Source organism: Anomalospiza imberbis, chromosome 3, assembly GCF_031753505.1.
Source record: "Anomalospiza imberbis isolate Cuckoo-Finch-1a 21T00152 chromosome 3, ASM3175350v1, whole genome shotgun sequence".
Classification (NCBI taxonomy): domain Eukaryota; kingdom Metazoa; phylum Chordata; class Aves; order Passeriformes; family Viduidae; genus Anomalospiza; species Anomalospiza imberbis.
The window spans coordinates 60,746,346-60,769,302 of record NC_089683.1 but is presented as its reverse complement, the minus strand read 5'-3'; the positions used below and the strand labels follow the sequence as shown (position 1 = coordinate 60,769,302).

At 40.3% G+C, this 22,957-nt stretch overlaps 1 long non-coding RNA gene across 4 annotated transcripts; it reads right to left on the bottom strand.

Moving 5' to 3' along the window:
* Positions 1-334: 334 nt before the first annotated feature.
* LOC137470884 (uncharacterized) lies at positions 335-21,994 on the bottom strand. Of its 4 annotated transcripts, none has more exons than XR_010997295.1 (6): positions 21,733-21,994; positions 16,354-16,534; positions 15,656-16,218; positions 13,356-13,458; positions 1,993-2,097; positions 335-422 (listed from the first exon to the last, which is right to left on the bottom strand). It is a non-coding gene; the product is annotated as an uncharacterized lncRNA (long non-coding RNA). The 4 variants fall into 4 exon arrangements; XR_010997292.1 differs by lacking the exon at positions 21,733-21,994 and adding an exon at positions 20,062-20,208; XR_010997293.1 differs by lacking the exon at positions 21,733-21,994 and adding an exon at positions 20,062-20,208 and having other exon boundaries at positions 16,130-16,218.
* Positions 21,995-22,957: the final 963 nt, after the last annotated feature.

Here is a 22,957-nt window from a genome sequence, read left to right as displayed (position 1 = left end):
GATGCTTTGAGAAGCCATGTTAGCATGGGCTGTGGAGACTTCTTCTAATTCTCTCTGAACTGTCCCATAAAAGGCTCTGAAAACAGCTGAGAATCTTAAAAATCATTAAACACAGTGGCTTAAAAGATAGACAATCTCTAGTCTATAGTATAAGAATTGTACTTTGCATGACTGAAGCTTTTAAACTCTCTTTCCCTGATGAATATGATCCTTGGAAGCTGCAAACACATGGCTGTACTGTGTCCAAGACATGATGTCATTGTGCTCAAGACTGGGTGCTTCTCAGCTGTGTTTGGTCAAGTGTAGTACTGTTCAATTGGCTTCAGTCTTAGCGTGTTGATTTGAAAAAAATTAATTTATCACAAGTGCTGGTGGACTCTAAAGATAGCCTCCATCATGCTGGCCCTGAGTGTTCAGATGACCTGAAATGAATTCTAATTTGAGAACTTCCATATTTTTATCAGCTACGGTAATCATGACCAATTAGTTGTTCATTCTGGTATTTTAAGTCTCTCAGTCATTAAATATTATTTTTTCTGGTAAAACCACTGAAGAACAAAGAACAAATTGTGAATATCTGCATTGCCTACTGTGAGTAGCCTATATTTTGCCATGGATAGGCATGAATGTCTATTTAGAATACCAGAGAAGCCTGAGACAGAGCCATACTATATTTTCCTCCACTAGCTCCCAGCTAACAAGTAACTTCAGGAAAGAAAATGTCCTTGATGTATCAGTTCTTTAAATAAACCATCCTGTTCAGATCAGCTACTTTCTCAAAACTCAGACACTTTTGTGAAATAAGTGATCTTTCCTAAATCACTTCTGTGATTTAAAAGAAGTCGCCTTTGGCCACAAAGTATGAATGGAGAGTTGTAACCCAAAGGTGATATTTTCAGCAAGATCTTATCAAACACAGGGCTGAAATTATTTTTTTTTCCTCGTCTTATCTGTTACCAATGGATGATAGGTTTTCCTTTAATCCTCTGTATGATACCTCCCACAATTGCATTCAAATCCATAATTAAATTTCTGATTGCTAATTAATGCAAGTTATTATTTACTGTTACTATTAAATAAGGGCAGGGCTGCCTTTATCTGTCTGGAGGGTCTGCCATTATATCTGCTCTGTGTATTGCTGCTACAGTGGAACTGAATATGCCTCAGCCTCATACAGATGCACTGTGTTAGAAAACATCTGCTAGCTGCTGATTTTATGCATATTACAGAGACTTTATGTACTGTTAAATGGACCACTTCTTCATTCCAAACCATAATTTTCCATGTGGCATCATTTGATCTGTCCTCACTCCAACATTTGATCAACCAATTTCTTCCTACCCAATATGTTTGTTGTAACCTCCTCCATGGCTGTGTGTGTCCTCCCTGTGAATGGAGATTACTACAGTGCTCCTGTCACAATAATATGGTGGTAGGGCAAAACGTGTCATTTTAATCAATATATTTTATTTCCATTAGCTTCTTTCATCCCTGAGCTTGAGTCTAGACAGCTTGGGTTTGATTATGCCAACTGCTAATTGGCTACATAGTCGCGTTCTGTGATCTAATGCAATGCAGTTTTTCAGAACTACCAAGGATTCCTAACTGGGTACTAGGTTTAGAGCTTAAATACAGCTAATGAGGAGAAGCATGTCCTCCACACAGAACTTTGCTGTGCCTGTACACTGAACTTCCAAATGGACAAGTCAGAAGGGAAGCTTATTCAGGTCACTGCCCTTTGGGGACGCATCCATTTCAGCCCGGCTATTACCTTCCTGGGAGTCGAGCTGCAGGGCCATGGCAGAGGGTGCAGGAGGCCGAAGTGGGAAAGGGCTAAAGAGGGGAACCATTCCCTTTGGCGATGGGACATGCTTTGCTGTCAATTGTTTTGCTTTGGTCTTCTGTAGCAATGGTTTCTTGTGATGTTTAACTTTATATCACCTACCCACGATATAATGCCATGGTTAAACTTGAAATTTCTGCGGAGGTTACCTTGTAGATCCAGGCTGCTCAGGATTGCTCTGCACAGGCTGAGGATTGACGAATCTTTGCCTGTCCATTCCTAACAATTCTTGAAACAACAGATCTCTTCTTTACCTGTTGAGTCACAACTTGGGATTAGTACAGCTCTAATTACAACAGAGAAAACTAACCTTTGGTCGTGGTGACATTTCTAGAGGCTACAAGGAAAAAGATGTAAAGTTAAATAGCACCTACTGATCATTTCAGATATATATAAGTAGCAGGAGGCGGGCACATACTGCAGGGGAAACATTTTTGCCAATCAAACATGACACAGTCTTTTCTTGGCATGCATAGAACTTGATTGCTACATTGCAAAATAATAATATGCACACACACACCCAACAGAGATTTTTCATATTTAGTGATTCTGACAAGTTTGAATAAATATGTTTTTTTATTAGTAGTAGTAATAATAATAACGCAAATTTAGGTATCTCTTTTAATGTTCAAAGCACCTTATAAATGCTAGCTTGTTAACTAATCCTTGCAACATCCTTGTGAGGTGCAGAATTATTGTCCAAATATTAGAGATATATATTGGTGTGCAGTACACCAATTTCCATTAACTTTTTAACAATACTCTGAATTCTGATATACAATATGTGTCCCTGTATTTCTGGAATATCACACAGTGACAAAAATGTATCTAAAATAAGTGAATTCTTCCATGAAAGCAGAGTAGAGTAGATATATTACTCGTGTCTATAATTCTCGTCCAATTAATTTTTTCAAAAAATAATTATAATTTAGTTGTGCTTAAGTTAACAGGGAATTCAGCAGTGATGTTTGTGGGGGCACTGGGGTTCAAGGCACTATGCTGATTTTTATGGGTGAGTGAAAAAGGCTGATTCTTATCTTGGATATTTTGCAGTCCAAGAATATGTTAAGAGACAACAGATGAATACAACAGAGACAGAGACATTTTGAGGTTACAGTGGGAGGATTACTATTACTATAAGAAGTGGTGGTCACAGCATACCAGCGGTTTAACCATTCTCAGATAATTTTTTAGTCATCACAAGAGTGAGAGTAAGAGAATTATTTGAAGGAGGATGACAAAATGACTAGGCAGACTTCTGTAATGTCTCCTTCACATGCAGATATAGAGACATTGGGAAAATACCTTCATAAGAAAATTGCATGAAAAGCATTTCACCTTTCGTAAAAATGAGGTGAGAGCTAAGGATTCTGATTCACTATAGGAAATCATGAAGGATGAAAAGGGATAAGCCCTCAAGATAAATACTGAAGTGAATTTGAGTCTGAAGTGAAATGCAAGGCATAGGCCTTTGGTGGCAGTGAAGTGAGGTGACAGGAGTGAAGTGCCAAGACAGAAGATGATGGGGGTGTTTTGATAGAGCTGTTTGGTAGAAACTGTTGCAGTTCAATGGCTGTAAGAGCATCTGTTTTTCAAACTTCAATGAAAGCCCTGTGTTTCTTGGCTGGTCTACAGGAGGCTGTGAGAAGTCTTCTGACCCTTACCTTGTGCGGCCTCCATGACATGGACACTGGTTCTGTGCTTTGCAGCCTGTGCTAGAGTGTCTTGCACTCTTTCTTGGGGTTCAGCTAAAACAATCCCTGTGTTTGATATGTGCCTGAACACTCAGCTGAGACACAGAGAAGGAATGAAGATTTACATAACATATTCGTCTCTGACCAGTGTGGTCTCCATTCTTCACTGCTCATGGTAAAGCCTTCTCCACATATCACTCCTGAGGCTACAGATCCTTTGCCATACTGCCATTCCTGCCCTTTCAGACAGCCTGGCATGGTAGTTGCACATATTCTCACAGCATACCAAGGTGTAATGTAAATATATACAAACTCATTTTAAACAGGAAACAGCCTTGTTGTGGTAGCACTGAGGTCTGTGCAGATTAATCTATCCTTTGAAAAAGGCACTAACCCTAATTTGTGTTTTATTTCCAGTATAAGCACTTGGGTTTTGATAGAGCAATTAATGTACTTGATGTGAGTCTTTGCATTGCCTGCAATGAGCTTTGGATTGGAACCATAATCCGGATGCCTCACATGCATATACGTCCTTAATTAAGAATTTCTAAATTGCTGTTACATAATGAGGATCCCAAACCTCCTGTGAAGCATTTCCAGCTAAGCCAGTGAAAAAAAAAAATGCACTTGGTATCTTGCCATCACAGTCAACATGAAGCAGAGCACTTCTCTATATTGAATATTGAGACAGGTGAATTATTGGTTCACTGAGAACACTAAGTGAATGTCCTGACTCTTATATGTTTTGCCATTTATAAACAAGGTGCTTTATGGTAATTTAGCTACATTACACATATACATAGATAGATAGATAGATAGATAGATAGATAGACTCTCAGAAAGTTATGATCAGCTTTAAAAACAGGCTTAGAATGAACATAATTAATAAAATTGAAATATACCAACTGCTTCTGTTGTTTCAGTTTCTGTTTTCTGTATTCTTTCAGTCTGCCAGGCATATTTTAAAAAATATAATAGATTTCTATACCTTTTTACCAAGAAGAGATACATCCTGTAGCAGCTGTCCATCATTAGCCACAGAATCATTTTACAATGACCTATATGAAAAACTGAAGCAGGCCTCAATCATATCCCCTCTCTTGTGCAGTAAAAGCAGTCATTCAATATTTTAACTCATTTAATTTTTTTCAGCAGGAAATACCAGTCTGGTCTCATAGCAAGTGCTCTGACTTAGATTCATATGACCTGCTTTCTATTCCTGGCTCTGGCTCTGAGTGACCTTATGAAAGTCATTTTTATCTACTATTGTTTTTAAATGGACAGAATGGTTTCCTAGCAGAATGGGTCAAGCATAGGCACTTTTCTTCCATTATCCCACCTCAAAAACCTATCCCTGAAGAAGCTACACACCTACACATAAAAATGCCAGTCAAGTGTTTGCCTCAAATAAGATGCTCTGCCTCTCTCCTTCCTGCTTTCTCTCTCTTTTGTTCTTTATAGCATGAGGAAGTCAGAGTGGAGTGCCTAAACAATGTTCTTTAAATATACATAACTTGAGAAGACTAATTACATATACACATCTCTGCTCCAGTAGGCTGAGGTGATTTCTGAAAGTAAATACCACATGGACAAAAGTGAGCTTCCCAAAATATTTATGGGCTTACTGTACTGCTACACGCAATACATGATAAGTGTTTATTGGAAAACTGCCTTCCCCTTTAGCAGTATAACTGTTAGACAGCAGTTCACACACAGCAACACCAAGTTATAACTTGGGAGATAATATTTTATATGTTCCTAAAAATATGCTTTGAAATCCTACATTTAAAAGGGTTTAACAACACACAATACCCCAAACTATCAAATAAGCAGTAAAAGTAACATGAAGAGCCAGACACAAAACCAGAATGAAAACGAATTTTATTATTCTCCTCTGTATTACCATAAATGACATGCTATATTTAATTTTACAGTGCCCCTGGACAAATCATCAAATACTTTAATAACTACACAAACATTAATATTTAAATACAAGAGATCCCCTCAGTTACTGAATAATCATAACTCTGGATTGATAGGGCACTAAATGGAAAAATCTTGTTTAGACAGTTGGAAGGGGGGGGAGGGTGTTTAATGAAAGAAGTTTGATGGTCTTGTCATCATAAAACTGATAGATATTTGGCACAATTTATATCTTTGCTAAAAAGAAGTTTGAGAAATGGAACAATTGTGGTGAAGATTAATTTTCCCTTCTTCTGCTGTGAGAGCATAGTCCTTTAGGTCATTAGCAGGAATGTGTGACATAGACTGCAATTTACCCATGCAAGTTCCATGCTGACTCTTAGAAAATGCACTTGTTAAATATCTGTGACTTCTACACTTGTGAAATGGGCTGCCCAGCTATCATCACAGCTATCTAGACCCATTTTATGAGAGTGATGAATATAGATGGTAAAACAGACAGCATACAGAAGGCTGGCTGCCAGTGTTTGTTAGGCCTGACCACCCATTCTACCCACTGTCCTTAGAGGGATTTTTTTAAATCCAGATTTTGTCTTGCTTCAGCAACTCTTCCAATTAAATGTTCCACCTAATAATGGAAGTTTGACTACTAAACCACAAGAAGAACAGTGAATTGGAAGGTATTTCTTATCCCTCCAGCACCACAAAAAAACCCAACAGACAAATAAAACAAATCAAATCAAATCAAAACAAAACAAAATAAAACAAATAAACCAAACCAAACCAAAAAGCCAGAAGGACTTCTCAGTCAAAGTCACTCGCATAAATGCCTGAACCAGAAGCCTGAGACTTGACTAGGTTTTCAGGTCTCCAGATCTGCGACTATGTTCATGCATGTATACTAAGTGTGACTGAGCACAGATGACACTAAGCTAATGAGAATATCTGATCATTGCTGGACAAAGGCTTGGCTTTTAGTTGTATCAACTCATGCTCTGCTTGGGTGCCACAGCTTTTGTAGCTAAATGAAACACGGAGCGGGAGGTGGGCTGTGTTCACTTACCAATACCTTATATTTGGCTTCATGCCTCTTTCCAGGAGAGACTGTCTCTGTAATGCACCTTAACATTTTCTTTTCTGTTTTGGGGTGCTGCCTCAGACTCTGCAATTTTCAGAGTTCCTTTTTCTTCTGTGCACTTCAGCTCCATGGAGATAATATAGTTCTAGCTGTATTGTGTTTCTTGGCCCCTTCTCAACTGGGAAATACCCCTTTGAGGGAAATTCAAGTGAGAACATGAATGTGTTCACATTCTAGCTTTGCTGGAGCAGAGGAGAGGAAATGGCACAGAGACATAAGGCCCCTGAATAATAGGACATGGGCTGGCAGACCTGGGAAGCAATACCATTAGAGTACTCCTCCAGATGTGGACAGCTGACAAACTTTAATGATGAAGGCTGCATCCAAGCCAGTTATGATGAACTAATTAAATATCTTGCTCCATTTAATAAAGGAAGTATAGAAGAATCCAAAGCTGTCTATAAATCATCTACCCACTACCCACAGTGGCAGGAAAGGTGAGCAAAAAAAAAGACAGTATGTCAAAACTAAAGGACTAAGACCAATGGAAGTTTCTGTGCTAGGAAACAATGGCTGTTGTCACCACATCATAATGAAAACAAAAATATTATAGAAACTCCAAAGCCATGGGCCTGGAATCAGAGCAGAGAAGGTTAAAACAGCATAAGAAGTTAGCATAAACACTGCTGCTTAGAGCTGAGCAAATCTTTAAATAAGTAATTAATTCTTTCTGTCTTGACTTTATATGCTTAATTTATCACTCAGTTCTTGTAACTTCATTTATTTTTCCTTTTCTTTGTTATAAGGCAGTAATAAAACAAGAAGTTGGAATTGAGTTTGTGATATTAGGAAAAGGGCTGATTAGTCTCTGAGACTAACTCTGGGCTTGGGCTGCCTCCACCTCTGCTGCTGCAGTAGTAATGCATGCTCCCTTGAGAGGACAGATTTAGTCACTGAGCGCAACCTCTTTCAGGAGAAGAAAATGTAAAGAGACAGCAGTTTCTAGCAATAAAATAAAAACCAAAATAACATAAACCATTTCTCCCCCAGTCATTTCTTCCTCCTTCATTTCAGCTTTTCTTGAAATGGACAACCCATGCCCATTGATGAGATTTTGAGCTGTTCATGATTATTTGTAGTGCTTGAGAGAAAAGCTGATTTTGCACTTACACGTGTACAACAGAAATTATATTTTCACCTTTTTACTTCACTCCAAAAATCTACATGAAACATGCTGAGAAACTAGAAATATCTTCCTACAGATTAATCTCATTTGAAGACATTGAAACACTGATGAGGAATGAAATTCTACAAAACCATATTACTTTGTGATAAAATTGTGAATTCAATGTACTGGAATGAGTAACTGAACTCCCCAAATTACACTGTGATTTCTCCCTTCCCCTGTATGTGCATGGGTGTCTCTATTTTTGTACAGCCATTGGAAAGCTACTTTAAAAGGATGTTTTAGTGAAGTTTTCCAATTTAGTGTTAAGTTTTTTGAGATGCATATACATTTTCCTCATTGCCAAGTTTTCTCTTTCAAAGATATCTTTGAAGTCCTACAATTTGAAGGTTAGAGTGCCTTTTGCATATCACTTAACCATTCTGATTGCTTCCTATTCCTTGACAAAATCACAGATAAGCAACAATTTTTTAAAACTATATTTTGAATATCTGAAGTAATTTCTGGGGATGGACATAGTCCCAAGGTGTACCGGAAGCTTGAATTAATCCTAGAAATCATAAATGGATATGCTGGAGAAATCTTCTGTTCACCAATAACACAGCTCACAACTGAAACTATCATTTTTTCAGCCTTCTGTGAAATAGAAGTACAGATGGTTGTCTATGTGCATAACATCAGCGATGCCCAAAGCAAAGAGATTACAAATACTTTACAGAGTTGTTATCACCAAATAAGTACTCAGGAGAATACAGAAAGGCAGAAATTCACCTTAAAGCTACAGAAGATGGTCATGGCACCCTATTTATGACTCTATTGTCTGTTGTCATAACCTCTCAGAAAGACCAGATTATTGTTCTAGAGCAGATTTCCTTTATTTTTTTTTTTTCTAGAACAGGCTGGATTTTGCTTAGGATGTCACTTTACACTGATGATATTTAACTTTGCAAATGAAATTAATTGCCAGAAACTACCTTACACAAACTGAATGCGTGGTCAAAGAGTTGGTAAAAAATTCCTGTGAAGATTAAAACTATTTGGCATATGCAGTGGTTAAAACCTTGTCTCTATGATGGTTCCATGATAAAAAATGGCCTCATGGATTTAGGATCTTCCAGGAGGGATTCACAATAACACTGTTGTGCTTACCGAGGATACCTTTCCAACTCTATTTGTAAGGTGTGGCTCTTTCCTGTGAAAATCTGTGATATTGCATAAGACAGTAACTGAAGTTACCATTTGTGCTTCACAGGAGGAAGAAACTTCATGAAGATAACTGGCTCCTGAAGTCTGATGAAATCAATCAGTGCACATGTTTGTTTCACTGTAGGACCAGGGCCTGACACCTTTCAGGCTAAATTAACATTTTTGGACAAGCCTATGGATATGCCTGATATCAGGTTGAACAGCTCCAACACTTGCTGTTCTTGCAGCAGTCTCTCTTTAAACTGCTGCAGTCCTTCAGTTCTTGTGCTGCTGTTTGTTTCCCTGTCTGGCATAAACTTTTAAGAACATTTAAGTATTTTGCTGAGATGTGGTTTGTCTTGAGTTGTGTTCCTTCAAACTGATTTTAGCATTATCTTTTACTAAGGTAGATCTATATGTTTTCAAATTAATACAGAATGCAAATTCCTTTACTATATTACTGCAGTTCAGCATACCATATCAGGAAGGTGCATGTCAGTAAATCCCAGAGCTGCAGTCTGGAATATTGTCTCCATGACAAAAGAAAATATATTTATTTAGAAACATAGAAATATTTTCTGGACTTAAGTGCCAGTTGAACTGATATTGATGCTGTCAGTTTCATCAGGTAGCTCTTGTTCAAATATGGCAAGAAGTCATAACCTTGGTCACACAGAATGGCATCAGGCTCCAAGAGACCTGCATCACTTTGCTCCAGATAATGCAACTGTATCCAATAGTTTTCATTCTTGATGATTTCTTTCTTGTATCTCATGCTGGAATAGGCTGAAAATTAATGTGTTACACTGGTGGATGTGATTATCCTGATCTGTCTGAAGCACATGATGACTTTCATCTGTTTTAATAGCTGCTGTAAACATGCAGGCAAAGCAGTGTTGTAGGTGAACATAGAAAATAATCTGGTTTTGATGAAAGTGTGTAAAACTCTAAAGTACACTTAAATACATGAATCAAATTTTATTGAAAATACAAAGCAGCTTGTCCTCAGCAAATTCATGATTTACACCAGATTTAAATGCACCATAACACACTTGGGTCAGCTTAAGAGAGTTGGTTTTGAATGTCTGGAATAATATGTAAGGTGCAGAAAAAGTGTGCATTTGCAGCAAATCTGTTCTGATGGAAAGTGGTAATAATGAGGCCTCAGGTATTTGAGCTTCTGGTGGCATGAGAAGCATCCCAGGGACTTCGACATCAGCAGAAGGATGCCACATTTTCCAAGACAGGTAACATGGCTCTGAAAATCTCATTGAGAATGCTGATATTTGTTGCAGGGGGCAAATCCTCCTCAAGCTAGGTATCTCCTAGGGATGTAGAGATGCATTTCTACGTTCATTGCTATGTTCGTTTTTAGGGGGCTTTAGCTCTTAGAGGCAAGACAAGGCTGTAAATATCCCTGGGGTGGGACTTTGTCCTGCACTCTGAACCAATTATAAAGGTGACTTTTATATGGACATAAGAGTACAAGAATCAGCAGGCGACTCAGATCTCGCTGCTCCACTGACCTATCTTAGATGGTGGCCGTTACCAGATAGCTCAAAGGAAGGTGTCAAAGCTAAAGGACTTTCCATTTAGAACTGGATTAAAACAAGAAGGGAGGTTTAATTCACTTTGTAAAGCTGTTATTATCTCTATGGTATTTGTGGATAGTTTAATCTCAATGCTAAACCTGATAAATTCTTGGCATCAGGGACTTCCAGAAGCAAAAGGCTTCCCCTAGATAATTACTGGTTACATGACACCATTCCCTCCTTGACTTTGAATTTCTCACCTTTGAACTTCATTGCATGCCATTTTTTCTTGCACCACGATATAGGGAGAACAGAAATTCCTGACCTACTTCTTCTATTCTATTCATCACTTTGTATCATATTATCCTTTCCCCTCTTATTTGTGTAATTACTTAATTAAGAACTCCTTCATCTACTCAGTTCCTCATCAGCTACTACTTAAAACCACAGCACTTTTTTTTTTATGTGACTAAATTGTATGCGACAGACAGGAACAGGAGAAACTGAGGTGCCCACAGCTCTTTGTGGGAGCTGGGAACTGTTTCTGTGACAATTATTTTGTCTTGTCTTCGTTTCTAATAATGGTATGTTGAGTCAAAGTCCTTGCTGGTCTTAGGTCTACAAGATGTCCAAGTCCTGTTCTGAGCTGCTACTTCTTCAAAGAAGCAGAGTCTGCAATTATATCCTGTCATAGGGCAGACCAAGAAGAGAAGAATTCTGTGCCTTCTTGTATGACATCATACAGACGTGCCAGATGCAACCAATCCATGACAAAATAATGAAAGGCCATTGACGATTTAACATAACAAAATAAGATCTGTCAAAATGCCTTTGTTTTGGTGGGGGGTTTTTGATTTTTTTTGTAGGGTTTTTTTTGTGTTTTTTTTTTTTTTTTTAAGCAAAGAAAAGAGCACATTTGGAAGAAAAATTTTCTCTATAAGCCAAAACATCTTTCCCGTGTCCCAAACACTTATCTAACAGGAATGACGTAATGACACTAAACTTTTGTTTTTTTCAAGATAAAAATCACAAAGATAGCATGGCTAGAACACTGGTTTTCAGACAGTCTATTCAGTGGAGTTTGGCTACTCAGAGCCTTACTGTATTCCCAGTTATGTGGCACTGAAGCAGAAGTGCTGCGCAATGAAGATTCAGGGCAGCGCAACAGAGAACAGAATTAGGCCCTCATGAAATGTTAATGCATTGTGAAGCTTTCCAGCTCACATATATACCCCAGTGAGACTGGGAAAAGCCTAGTTCAAAAACTGTCTAGCAATGAGAGAATATGGTTCAGTTCTGCTGTGATCTAATGAAAGATGAACCAAGCTTCTTAGAAGCCTCATAGGATTTTTACCTCAGTTGTTACAGACAGGTATGTAGATGGTATACCTAAGTTGAATAAAAGAGGGGGGAAAAAAAGGTCTGGAACTAATTAAATATCTTCTCCTCGAATAGCCTCATAAAACTCTTGTCTGATTACAGTCTCTAAAAACAAGGAAAGAAATGCCTGCCTACTAAACAGCTAAAAATAAAGTTAAACAAAGGATGTTTTAAAGATGGCACCAAATAAGTGAGAGAATTCCATGAGCTTTTGGCTTAGTGGGCTGACAGCCTTTTTTAAATGGCAAATGCTTGAAGGTTCAGTTTTAGGACAGGTTGTTAGTTGCCCAAATAACCTGAGTGCTCCCAGAGGCTGTTTGAGTGTGTGGTTAAGGGCTTGCTGCTCAGACAGGCTATACAGAAACACTCAAAAGACCCTGCGTGCTCTGCCAGATACTTCTGATTTATTTATATGAATAAGCCACCAGGCCCAGACTAAGCTCTTTAGACACTACTCATTTGTAGGTGTTTCTGCACATTATTATTTTCTTACAACCACCAAACAAATTAATATTAGCACAGATATGCAATACTGTTGTTTTTCTTAAAAGGTAAGCATTCAGTGTTGAGAAGGCTTTGGAACATAACCGTAGAAAAATTAGCACCCAGACCTTAAAGCTTTTAAGAAATGGACAGTCATGAGTCTGGATGATATTGTTGGCTGTGAAATACAACACTGACTGTGTGAATACAATAAGATTGAATCTCTTGATTTAATCTCTTAATGGTGGACATGATGGGGAGGGAGTACACCATAGTTTCCCCACGTAATGAACATATTGTAAAGGGTGGAGCACAGATTAATTAGGCTTGGGCCAGTGGCTGCTTTAGGAATTGCCTACTGATGTGCAAAAAGGATGGGGCATGTTTGACAATCAGTTTTTAGTGCTTTGAAGTTAACCATTGCTTGTAGTCATACTGCATATATTTCTGTCAGCAGTGGACAGGTAATGAAATACAAGCGTGTTGGGTTTCTCTGTCTCCCATATGCATTATCTCCACTTTGGTGTGAGCGGGAGTGAAGCAAAAGTAGTAATGAGATGAACTAATTTCCTCAATAGGCTTGAATTCAACTTCCTATATTAATCCAATATCCAAGTTGCTTTACCTTCACTGTAACTTTATTTAGCTAACTTGTTCAAGAAGACAGGTACACAACTTCTTTTTAATTGACTGTGACATGCACTGCCACTCTATTTCCTTAAACCTTAGTTTGCTTGCTAACCAGCTATGAATAGAACTTTTATGGATATTTGGTCCTGGCTATTATTATTTTTCCAGTGACAAAAAGAGACCAACCACACCTGACTTCGCAAGTACCATTACAAACTGACAGTCAACTGAGTGGACAAAGGAAAGAAGGAAAGCTTTTTCATAAGCAAATTCTGAGTTAGCCCACTTTTTTTTTTTTTTTTTTTTTTTTTTTTTGGCAATAGCAGATAATCGCTGCCAGCCACACTGGCTCCCAGGTAGCCTTGAGAAGACCTAACCTCCAGAGCCATTCCCTCCTTTGAAAGGAGGAATGTATTCCTACCTTGTGTGAGTCTTGAGTGGAACTAATCACTCCTTTTTTTCTGAGCTGGATAAGGTAGGTTTTGCAGAGCTCTGAGTCAGCAAATCCTCAGCAGCTGAGCATTCTGTGGCAGGACCAGGAACCAAGAGTTAAACACAGTAAGTAGGAAGACAGATATCTCAGGAGATGAGCAGTCATTTCTTCTCTAAAAGTGGCACGGTATCCAAGGACGGTAACCTAGGAGGGATTTTGTCATGCCTCCACATACACTGAGCAAGGCATAAGTATAAAATATCCCTGATGAGAAGCTAAGAATCATATTGTGGTGAGAAATATTGCCTCAGGAGGAGTGTGACAGTGGCAAATAGGTATGCACAGAGAAATTATTAGTGGAGACTGCACTTGAAGAAGGATTGACCCACCACCACATGTCCGACTCTCTGTTCTCTGTGATGGTGCTCACAGGAGTAACTGGAAGAGGCTGCTTTAAACTAGCCAGTGAATGCTAGACCATGCACTCACTGTTCTAGGAGAGCCAGAAATGCACTGTTTTCTGAGTAGCTCCATGCCACAGGTCACTTCCCAGTTGTCAGTGTTCTCCAACTGCTCTCATTTCACAGGCTTCTCTATGAAATTGCTCCAATTCAGTAAGGCACTAGAACTGCAGATGCCCTTGGCATTTGGAAGAGGCATCTACAATATTTGATTTTTTTAGCTTCCTTCTGCTTCCTTGCCTGTTATCCCTGGATTCTGTGTCTACCTCTTTCTTGGTCCTGTCTCTGTACCAATTGCTTTAGCCAAAATGCTCTGATTGTCACTGAAAACCCTCTGCTTATATGCTGAACATCTCTGCATGAGCAGACCTCATTATCATGTGGCAAGAGGTCATTTACATATGCAAATCAGGTTAATGAGAGCAGAACTGTAAAAGGCTTCATTCCAGAGGCATTTGCATATCTAGCTTTAGAAATATTTGAGTGCTCTGCCCCTAGCTGTGCAACCAGGACACAGAAGCCCTGGCAGTATGTCTTCAGTGGCGATTATATCCACAGACAGCTGCCATCCTGGTTTGCAACAGCCTCTGTCTGAGGTCCTGGCTCATTTGAACACAGAGGGTAGTTGTGTAATATGCGCTTCTGCACCAGACTACTAAGAAGCAGTTAAGCTTTGGCCCTTATTGGGACAACATGTGGGCTTCTGACAGGTAGATATATGCATTTCAGTATGAAGAATACAATTTCCTATGGTGCTGTCACTAATGCATGCCCGGTGTATGATGAATGAGAAAAAGAATGCAGGTGCCAGGCATGGTTCTCTAAGAACAGACTGTGTGTGACACAGCACCATACAAAATACTGATTGCATTTATTCTGTAACTAACCGGGCCTTTAGTCCCCAGAGTACAAGGAGGGGTCTCTTCTGGATGTTTGTAATTACCCATGAGAGAGCTCAAAATTCCCTCCTCTGCCACAGACAGAATAGGCTGCCCCTGGTCCCTCTCTTAGACAGGTCCTGGGCAAGCATGTTAGGTGCCTTCTGACTGTCTAACTGTGAAGCAAATTTGCACAAAATGTTCCTTAGAAGAAGCATCTTTTGCTGGTCCTTTTATTTTTTTCAGCTGATTTGTTTTCAGGAATATGAATGCTTTTTCACTGTAAAGCTTTCTCAGGTACTGCTCTCTGCCAGGGACTTCTGTGCCTGACTGCGAGGAGAAAAGGCAATTACATCATAATTTCTGAGAAAAGTTACTGATTTTCCCTTTGCTTCTGCCCAGTCCTTCTGAGGAAGCTAAGCATGTTTCTGGCACATCCCAATGACTAATATAAGAAAAGACATTCCATCTTGGAAGAGGTATTTCTCTGCCTTGACACACAGTACTACAATCTATACAGCTGCCAGGCAAATGCCAGGTGGGCAGCCTCAGAGTCAGCTTGGTGCATGGTTTTGGTGATGATCCTGTATGTATTAGGCTGAAACGAGCTGGCATCTTTGCCAGCCCCTCCAAAGCACAGGATCTAAAGCGAAATGCCCCATTTATGCCTTCATTTTATCTCTACCTCCACTTATTCTTAGGGACACGCAGATGACAGAGAATAATTTACCATAATTCAAATAATAGTGTTCAACTGTTCAACAGTATGTCCAGTCCCATATGCTACTGTCCACAGATTTTTTTTCTCATTTGGCCTTACACTTCTAACCCTACTGACTTAGCGTGGGTCAAACTCCACTGCAGTAACTCCTTGGAGTGATTCCTGTATTGCAACACTTTGCCTGTAGCTATTCTCAACAGCTCTAACATGACAGACAAGATTAATTACCTGTGCCTACAGGAGCAAGAATAGCTCTTACACCTTTGTGGAGCCTGGGACTGAGCTGGTTTCTCCCTCTCAGCTGATGGCTATCACAGAAGACTCTCTGTCCATATACAGTACACAAACACTTTGACATTTGCCTACGTTATGACACATCAGTGGACGGACAACACCACCATCTAATAAGCCACATGCTTTTTGCATGGAGTTGGGCTGCAGACTAAAGATGAGATTCTCACACTTGTCATGAAGCACAAATTTACCAGTGTGTCTGAAAGTCTGGATACCCCTTAAGGCCTATGCCTGTGTGCTCACATGTCAGAGGTACAGCCTGCAGCTGAGCAACCTATCTTAGTGATAGCACAGCTGGATGTGGTCATGACTTCATTGCTGACAGCTCATAGCTATGAGAATCCCCTCTTGTTTAAGAGCACTCTAGACTGAGCAGTCAGCATCCCTGCTGTGACCCCAGATTGTCACCTTTGGAAGCTGATCTCTCAGAAAAGCATTCCATTGTTTCAGAGCAGAATTGTCCTCCTCCGTTCAACAAACTCTGCCACACAGGTTTGCTAAGAGAAGAGAAGAGCAAAATACAAATTGGTAAAATAAATACCTGTGGGGCTTATGAAAGTTGATGTCTTTTTTCCATGTTTTAATCCTACTTTTCAACTATGAAAATTCAAATTTAAGTAGCTCAAACTTACTGTCTTTGTTGTTTCTGGAGGTGTGTCTTTGTTTCGCTGAATATCCCCTTTCCATTACGCTCACGTTTAAAGCTTCTCACACAGAATACAATTTACCGTCTTGTGTAGTGTGAGATCAGAAGCCAGAGATTGTTTAGTAAACGACGGCTTAGGAGGTGTTCTGTTTTACATAAGCAATAGCCTAAAAGCAGCCAAACCAGAAGGGCAAAGAAAATGTAATAATTTCTAGGAAAAGGGAGCAGTCCTCTCATTATGCATTCGTTGGAAATATGTATGGATTTTTTTAGGTATTAATAATAAACAGTTTTTCAGTGGATCACTTTTCAGGTTGATAATATATCTTCCATATTTTGCTTAAAATCCATACCTCCCTATCTTAAGAGCGCTGAACTGCTTTTATTGCCAATCCTGAAAAGTGTTAACAGGAGTAAATCTCCCCTCAAATTACTACTGTTGTTCCCTTGCCCTGAGCCAAATTCACTGCTAAGCACCTCTGACCACACAGCCCATATAAATGTACATAATAGAGGAAGTGCCTCACATTTGCTTATTCTCACAGAATTAAAGTAAAAAAACCTTACAATAACCTATGTTACTGTAGTTTTTTATGTATAAACATATATATATTTGGTTATAGCTTACTTCTTCATACCACATGCTAAATATTCAGCAGGAAAACTAAAGTCAGACATGCAGATGCCATGAAAAAGTGCGTAACATCCAAAGAAAAAAAAGAGGGAAACTAAAGCCATTTGGTGGTGTCAGTTTTCATTGTGTATTACATTGTGGGAGAGCTTTTGAACTCTGGTATGGAGCTTTATTAGAAACCCATTCTCCTCTGACCTCTGGAGGCCTAGTCCTATACATGAGCAAGCCAGGTGCCAAAAAGAAATGGGGAGACTCATACAGACGTGTGTTTCTAAGGTTTGAGCCAAACACAGTGAACTACAGCAAGCAGGATTGCTACCAAAAAGTTTAAATATTCTTGCTAGAAATTAAAGATGTTTCTTACTTTTCCTCCATCTTCTTTATTAATTTCCCCTATTTTATTTTTCACTTTAACATCTCCCTTGTTTTTTCAATTCCTGTGATATACTGCTCTTTTTCTTCCTTCATCTTTTGCTCTTCTGATGTTGCCTATTTCTCCTTCCTAATTCTCATCTCATTATAGACCTTCTCCGTGTCCTCTTCTCCTTATTTACCTCCTTTCCCTGCTCCTTCTTATTTACCCCCTTGCTCTCTCTGACTTAGCGTGGCATAAGTTCATGTAAAAACTTAACAATATAACTATGATGAACCTCAGACAAAAAAGTGAAGCAGCAAATGACTTTGTATTATATTAGCTGGAATTAGTATACATTCTTACAGAACTCCAGCTCAACAAAAGTGCTATCACTTATGTATCCGGAGAGCTGAGAGTTTAATTTCCTTTTCAGTGCTGCACTTTGCTTAGTCTTTGCTGATAGACTGACAAAGCAACCTGGTTGAAAATGAAATGATTTCAACAACTGTTGACATTATACTGCATGACATTACGGCCAACATAAAGCCATCATTCTCTGTGTTTACATCGGTACTGATTCTTAACAGCATGCTGTTAGCTCAGCATAAAGCTCTACTGCTGAAACAATTCAGGTACAAGGACAACTCTTTTACAGCCAATCATGCTCTGTCCCTATAAAGAATTATTATATCAATCTAAACTGGCATGTAAGTTAGTGCTCACCCCTCAGTAGCTGAAATTTACGTTGCAACCCACAGATCTATTCATCTCCTACTGCTGAGAATCATAACCCCATGATCACTACATGCACATCCACACTATCCAAGAATCAATGCCTGCTACAGCATTATATGTATTATCAAATCCAGTTGCTTGTCAGTTAACCCAGTACAACATCTGCATGAAGGATTTAAATAAGGAGCATCATATTATGCTGTGTGATCGATAAATTGAAAATGCAGGCACTGACAAGGCTTACCATTTGGCCTGATACCACAGCATCTATCTCTCTGAATGGAAGTTATTTATGCTCCCACTGAATTATGGCTTGTATTCAAATATTGGCAAAGATGCAATGTACAAAAAGTGTAACATCTACAGTATGCTGTGGTTGGCTACAGCTCTTGGGAATCTCTTAAAAGAGTAATTTCTCCTTCAGGAGCACAGCTCTCAGTCCAGGACTTAGGAGCAGATCCTTTTCATTTCAGACAAAAAGGTAGTACTGAAAAAAATTACCAGAGGAGCAGATGTGTTCTTCAGCACACACATGTACAGTGGAAAGAACACCCTTCATAGTGCCGGCTAAACAGAAACTTCATTAATTAGAAAGAATCCTGACTTCCATAAAGTAAAACAATATTCAGGCTTTTTCTCCATCAAGAAAAGCAAATGAGCTGATGAGGATAATGAAATGCATTGACAAATGAGTTCACTCTGGACACTGGAAGAGAATTAAGCTCCTTTATAACTTAAAATAACAAAACTGCCCTCAATACAGTGAGATGTCCCACATACAATCAGTATGAGCACATGGAACAACTGTCCTCCCAGTTAATTTGGCAGCAGTGGCATTGGTTTCTCAAGTTGGAAAGACATCTCCTGCTTTTGAACAAACTGGTGATCTGCAAGTTGTGAGTGAGGAAAAAAGATATCTATCCTGTTGAAGGGCTGCAAGTGAGTGATATAAAGTATGTTTAAAGGGTTCCTGTTATGTTTAACTCAAAATTTAGGCTCTGTGTCAAATCACTTCTTACCAACTTGTGACTGAAGTGTTTCCATTAAGAAATATTCCAGTGGAAACAATTTAATTATAAACAGATAAACTTCAGTAGTACCTGTGAAACAAACCTGTGGCATGGTGCTGCTACAGAAGCCAGGCGTGATGCATATTAGAGGAAAGAGAGGCTGTCTAGTGTCCATTGCTCAACTCAGAAAAACTCAGAAAACAAACATGGGTGGAGACCTGACATTTGGGAAATGTGTATCTACACAGGCATTATAAAAAACACACTACTGTTGAACCTAGTGTTGTTTCATTCTACAGGCTGACTAGAGATATCAGTGCCACATCCACTGCCACTGCAGGCAGTGGAAGCTCTTCCATTAATTTTAATACCATAGCCTATAAAGTTCCGTAAATTTTTTCCTTCTACCTCACTCTCTCCCACAAAATAATATTTGGCTCATGAAGGTTTTATTCCCACTCTCTGAGCGAATTATTTCAAACTCTTGGTACTTCACATGTGAATGCATAACATAAGGCCTATGAAAACATACAGAGACAACTTTCCAGTCACTCCTGAACATTATGAAAATTCACGAGCACCCTAAATTTGAGAATTTGGCTTGGTACAGCAGGACAGCAAACCAAAATGTTTGTTCCTAAACTCCCTAGGTCTACAGTATATCCAAGTGTAAGGCCTCTTAGGAATCTCGTATCTTCAGGAAGGGGGCAACCTAAAGACCAAAGTGCTTTTTTTGGTTCTGCTTTAACAAGTGAGAACACAACTGAGATTTTGGATTTATAAAAATTTGGCTGATTTAATGGCACAAGGCCTTTCTGAAACAGAAGTTAAAATGACCCCTCTCCCTTTTGTTCAATTCTTATATTAAGTTCACAGCACTATATGTAGTCCTCCACTCTTGTTTAGAGCTCAGATGGTTTTGTACATGCTAAAGATGTATTTTATTGAATATCAAATTACATGTTCTGCAACATACTTATTCCTGGAGTAGATGTAGCCTCTGAGAAACGAGGCTGCCATGGAAAACTGGAAGACTCACAAGGACTGTAAGCTGCATCTTTGAAAAGTGTTGCCATGGTTGCAATGGAGCGAACCTACTTCCTCTGGTTCTGCTTCCTCTAATTCTGCTCCAGGTTTAGAGGAAGCCCTTCATGAGGTGGATTGTGCAACCAGCCAAACAAGGGGACATAAGGGTGTGAGAAACAGGACTATAACTACTGAGAATTTTGGGAGTCAGTGGACAGGTGCCCCAAACTATGATGTTGGTAATGCAGCCCCTTGAGAAAGGATGACCTCTCCTCTCAAACCATGTGGCAAATATTTTCTGATAGATGAAGAGTACTTCTATGACTGTGTGTGTGTGTGTAGGTGGTGTTAGCCTGACCACGACAAAGTCAGGAGTCAAAACTGGTGAGCGACAGATGAATGTTCTCATGGCAAAATGTAGTAAGGGAAAATTTGCTTGATTGGTATGGAAAGATACAAGAGGGTGTTTGTCAATGTTAGCAAATAAGATAAGACAAAGTAAAATTTCTATAAAGAATCATCTCTTTCTCTTGGTAGATTCTGTATGAATATGTCTGAGAAAAAAAGAGACTGAAAAACTCCTGAAGATCTCTCCCAAGGCAAACTGTGAAAAGCTATGGCATGCTGTACACATCTAAAGAAAATGGCATCTCTCTTGTAGTACAATACAGCCTTCTACTGCGATACTGACCTGTAAAAATCGTAAATTATTTATTTTTACAGAAATCATCCAGACAAAAACACATAATCAGCTGCCAAAGCTACAGTCCCTCAAAGCAAGAGGGGATAAGAATAAATACACACCTTGGTTTTGCAGAGAGAACCACCACGACTCTGTAAGTGTAAATAGCATAAGCAGTAGGTAATAATGCTTGTTTGTCTCACCTTAAAATATAGTTGAGAGATCAGAGCAGAGAAATAGGTGGTTGTGTAAGCTGCCCAAGTCTTTTTATCCGTGTCTTAAGTATTGCCAGGCTATAAAGAATCAGGGACACAAGTATCAAGAGAGCTAAAATAAAACAATACCAATGATGGTCATAATAACACATTTATGTTTCCTTTCCTTTTGGTTCAGAGCTGCTACAGCACACAACATAAGTTTCTGCTGAAATCAGAGGACCAGAAACGGACGTTTTCCTTTTAGATGAAAGCCAAAATTCTTACTTGACTTGCATAACTGTAACTTTACAGAATTTCTACCACAGAACATCAGTTCACCAAACAACCATGACAGCTGACAACACTGTATTACAAAAACTACATTTAGGAAACAAGGAAAAATTGCGCACTGGTGTAAATCACAGCTACACCTTGTTCAAAAAGAGCCACATGCTCAATGTCAAAAATGGGCAGAACTCCAAGTAAGATGTGTACTTGTCAATTAGTGGATGAAATTTGTGGATGAAATTTAATCTGTAAGGGAAGAAACATATTGCACATGGGAGAAGATAGCTCAGGGAGGGGTAATATCCAGACACAAAAAAATATCTCCCATTTAACTAAAATCCCCAAAGAGGTAAGGGCGAGTGATAGTGGTGACTATTGATGGACAGCTTTTGGCTGGCTCATGTGAAATGATGTTGGCAGAACATACCCAGGTCTTACCTCTGCCGAACTGACAGGCTGGTTCGTGCAGGATCCCAGCCTGAGCATGCTCAGGCGAGTTTCGTGGCATTTAGGGGAACATTTGTGTGCACTTTAGGAAAGGAGCTCAAGGCTGCCTAGAGCGGCACTACCTCAGTCCCCACTCCTGAGTGAGGGTCTGTGGGCTATGTAAAGTGGGGGGCCATGGGGTACCATGGCTCTTGGTACCCAGCACTCCTGAGGCAGCACAGCCTGTGCCCAGGCCTACCTATTCATCTGGAGAAAACTGAGAGGGGGCCTCATTAATGTATAAAAATATCAAAAGGTGGAAGGGGGGAGGTGTCCAAGAAACTGGAGCCAGGCTCTTGTTGGTGCCAATCATTAGGACACAGGGAGCAATGGGCAGAATCTGACGCACAGAAGTTCCACATGAATGTGAGGAAACTTCATTACTGTGTGGGTGATGGTGCACTGGAACAGCTTACCCAGAGAGGTTGTGGAGTCTCCTTCACTGGAGATATTCAATAATCATCTGGACACAGTCCTGTGCCCTGTGCTCCAGAATGACCCAGCTTAGGCAGGAAGGCTGGAGCAGATGACTCACTGTGGTCCCTTCCAACCTTACCTTTTATGTGATTCTGTGATCCTTTATGCAGCACAAAATTTGATTTCTCTGTTCCTGTTTTACACCTCCTTGGCCATTCGTACCAAACCGACACAGATATTTTACTTGAGAGATGCTGAAGACAGGTGAAGTGAAGGGACACGGCCTGCAGGGGAGGGTGCGGGAGCCCCGTGAAGGGCTCGGCTGGAGAGGCCGCAGCTCCGACCCAACCGTGACTTTCGAAAGTTGGACCCGGCGAAGGGACGCTACGAGCCGCCCTTGACCCCACGGAGGAGCGCTCCCGGCTGAAGCTACGCCTCCTCCTGACGCCACCGAGGCAGCCGAAGGTGAGCCCTCGCCCCCCGCCGCTCCGGAGCTCCAGGCCGGGTTTTGCGGGCGGCCGCGCTCCCCGCGGCAGAACGAAGCGCGGCTGGGGCGCGGCGGTGCCTGCGCCGGGCCGGGCTCGGGAGGGGGCGGGGAGCGCCCAGCGGGAGCCGAGGCACGGGGACGGTGTCCTCGGCCCGCGTCCCCCGCGGGAGCGAGCAGCATTCCGGGGTCGGAGCCGGCTCCCCGGTGTGGGCCCGGGGCTGTTCCGCCCCTCCCGCCGCTGCTGGCGGCCGCGGGGCGCGGGCGCTCAGGCTC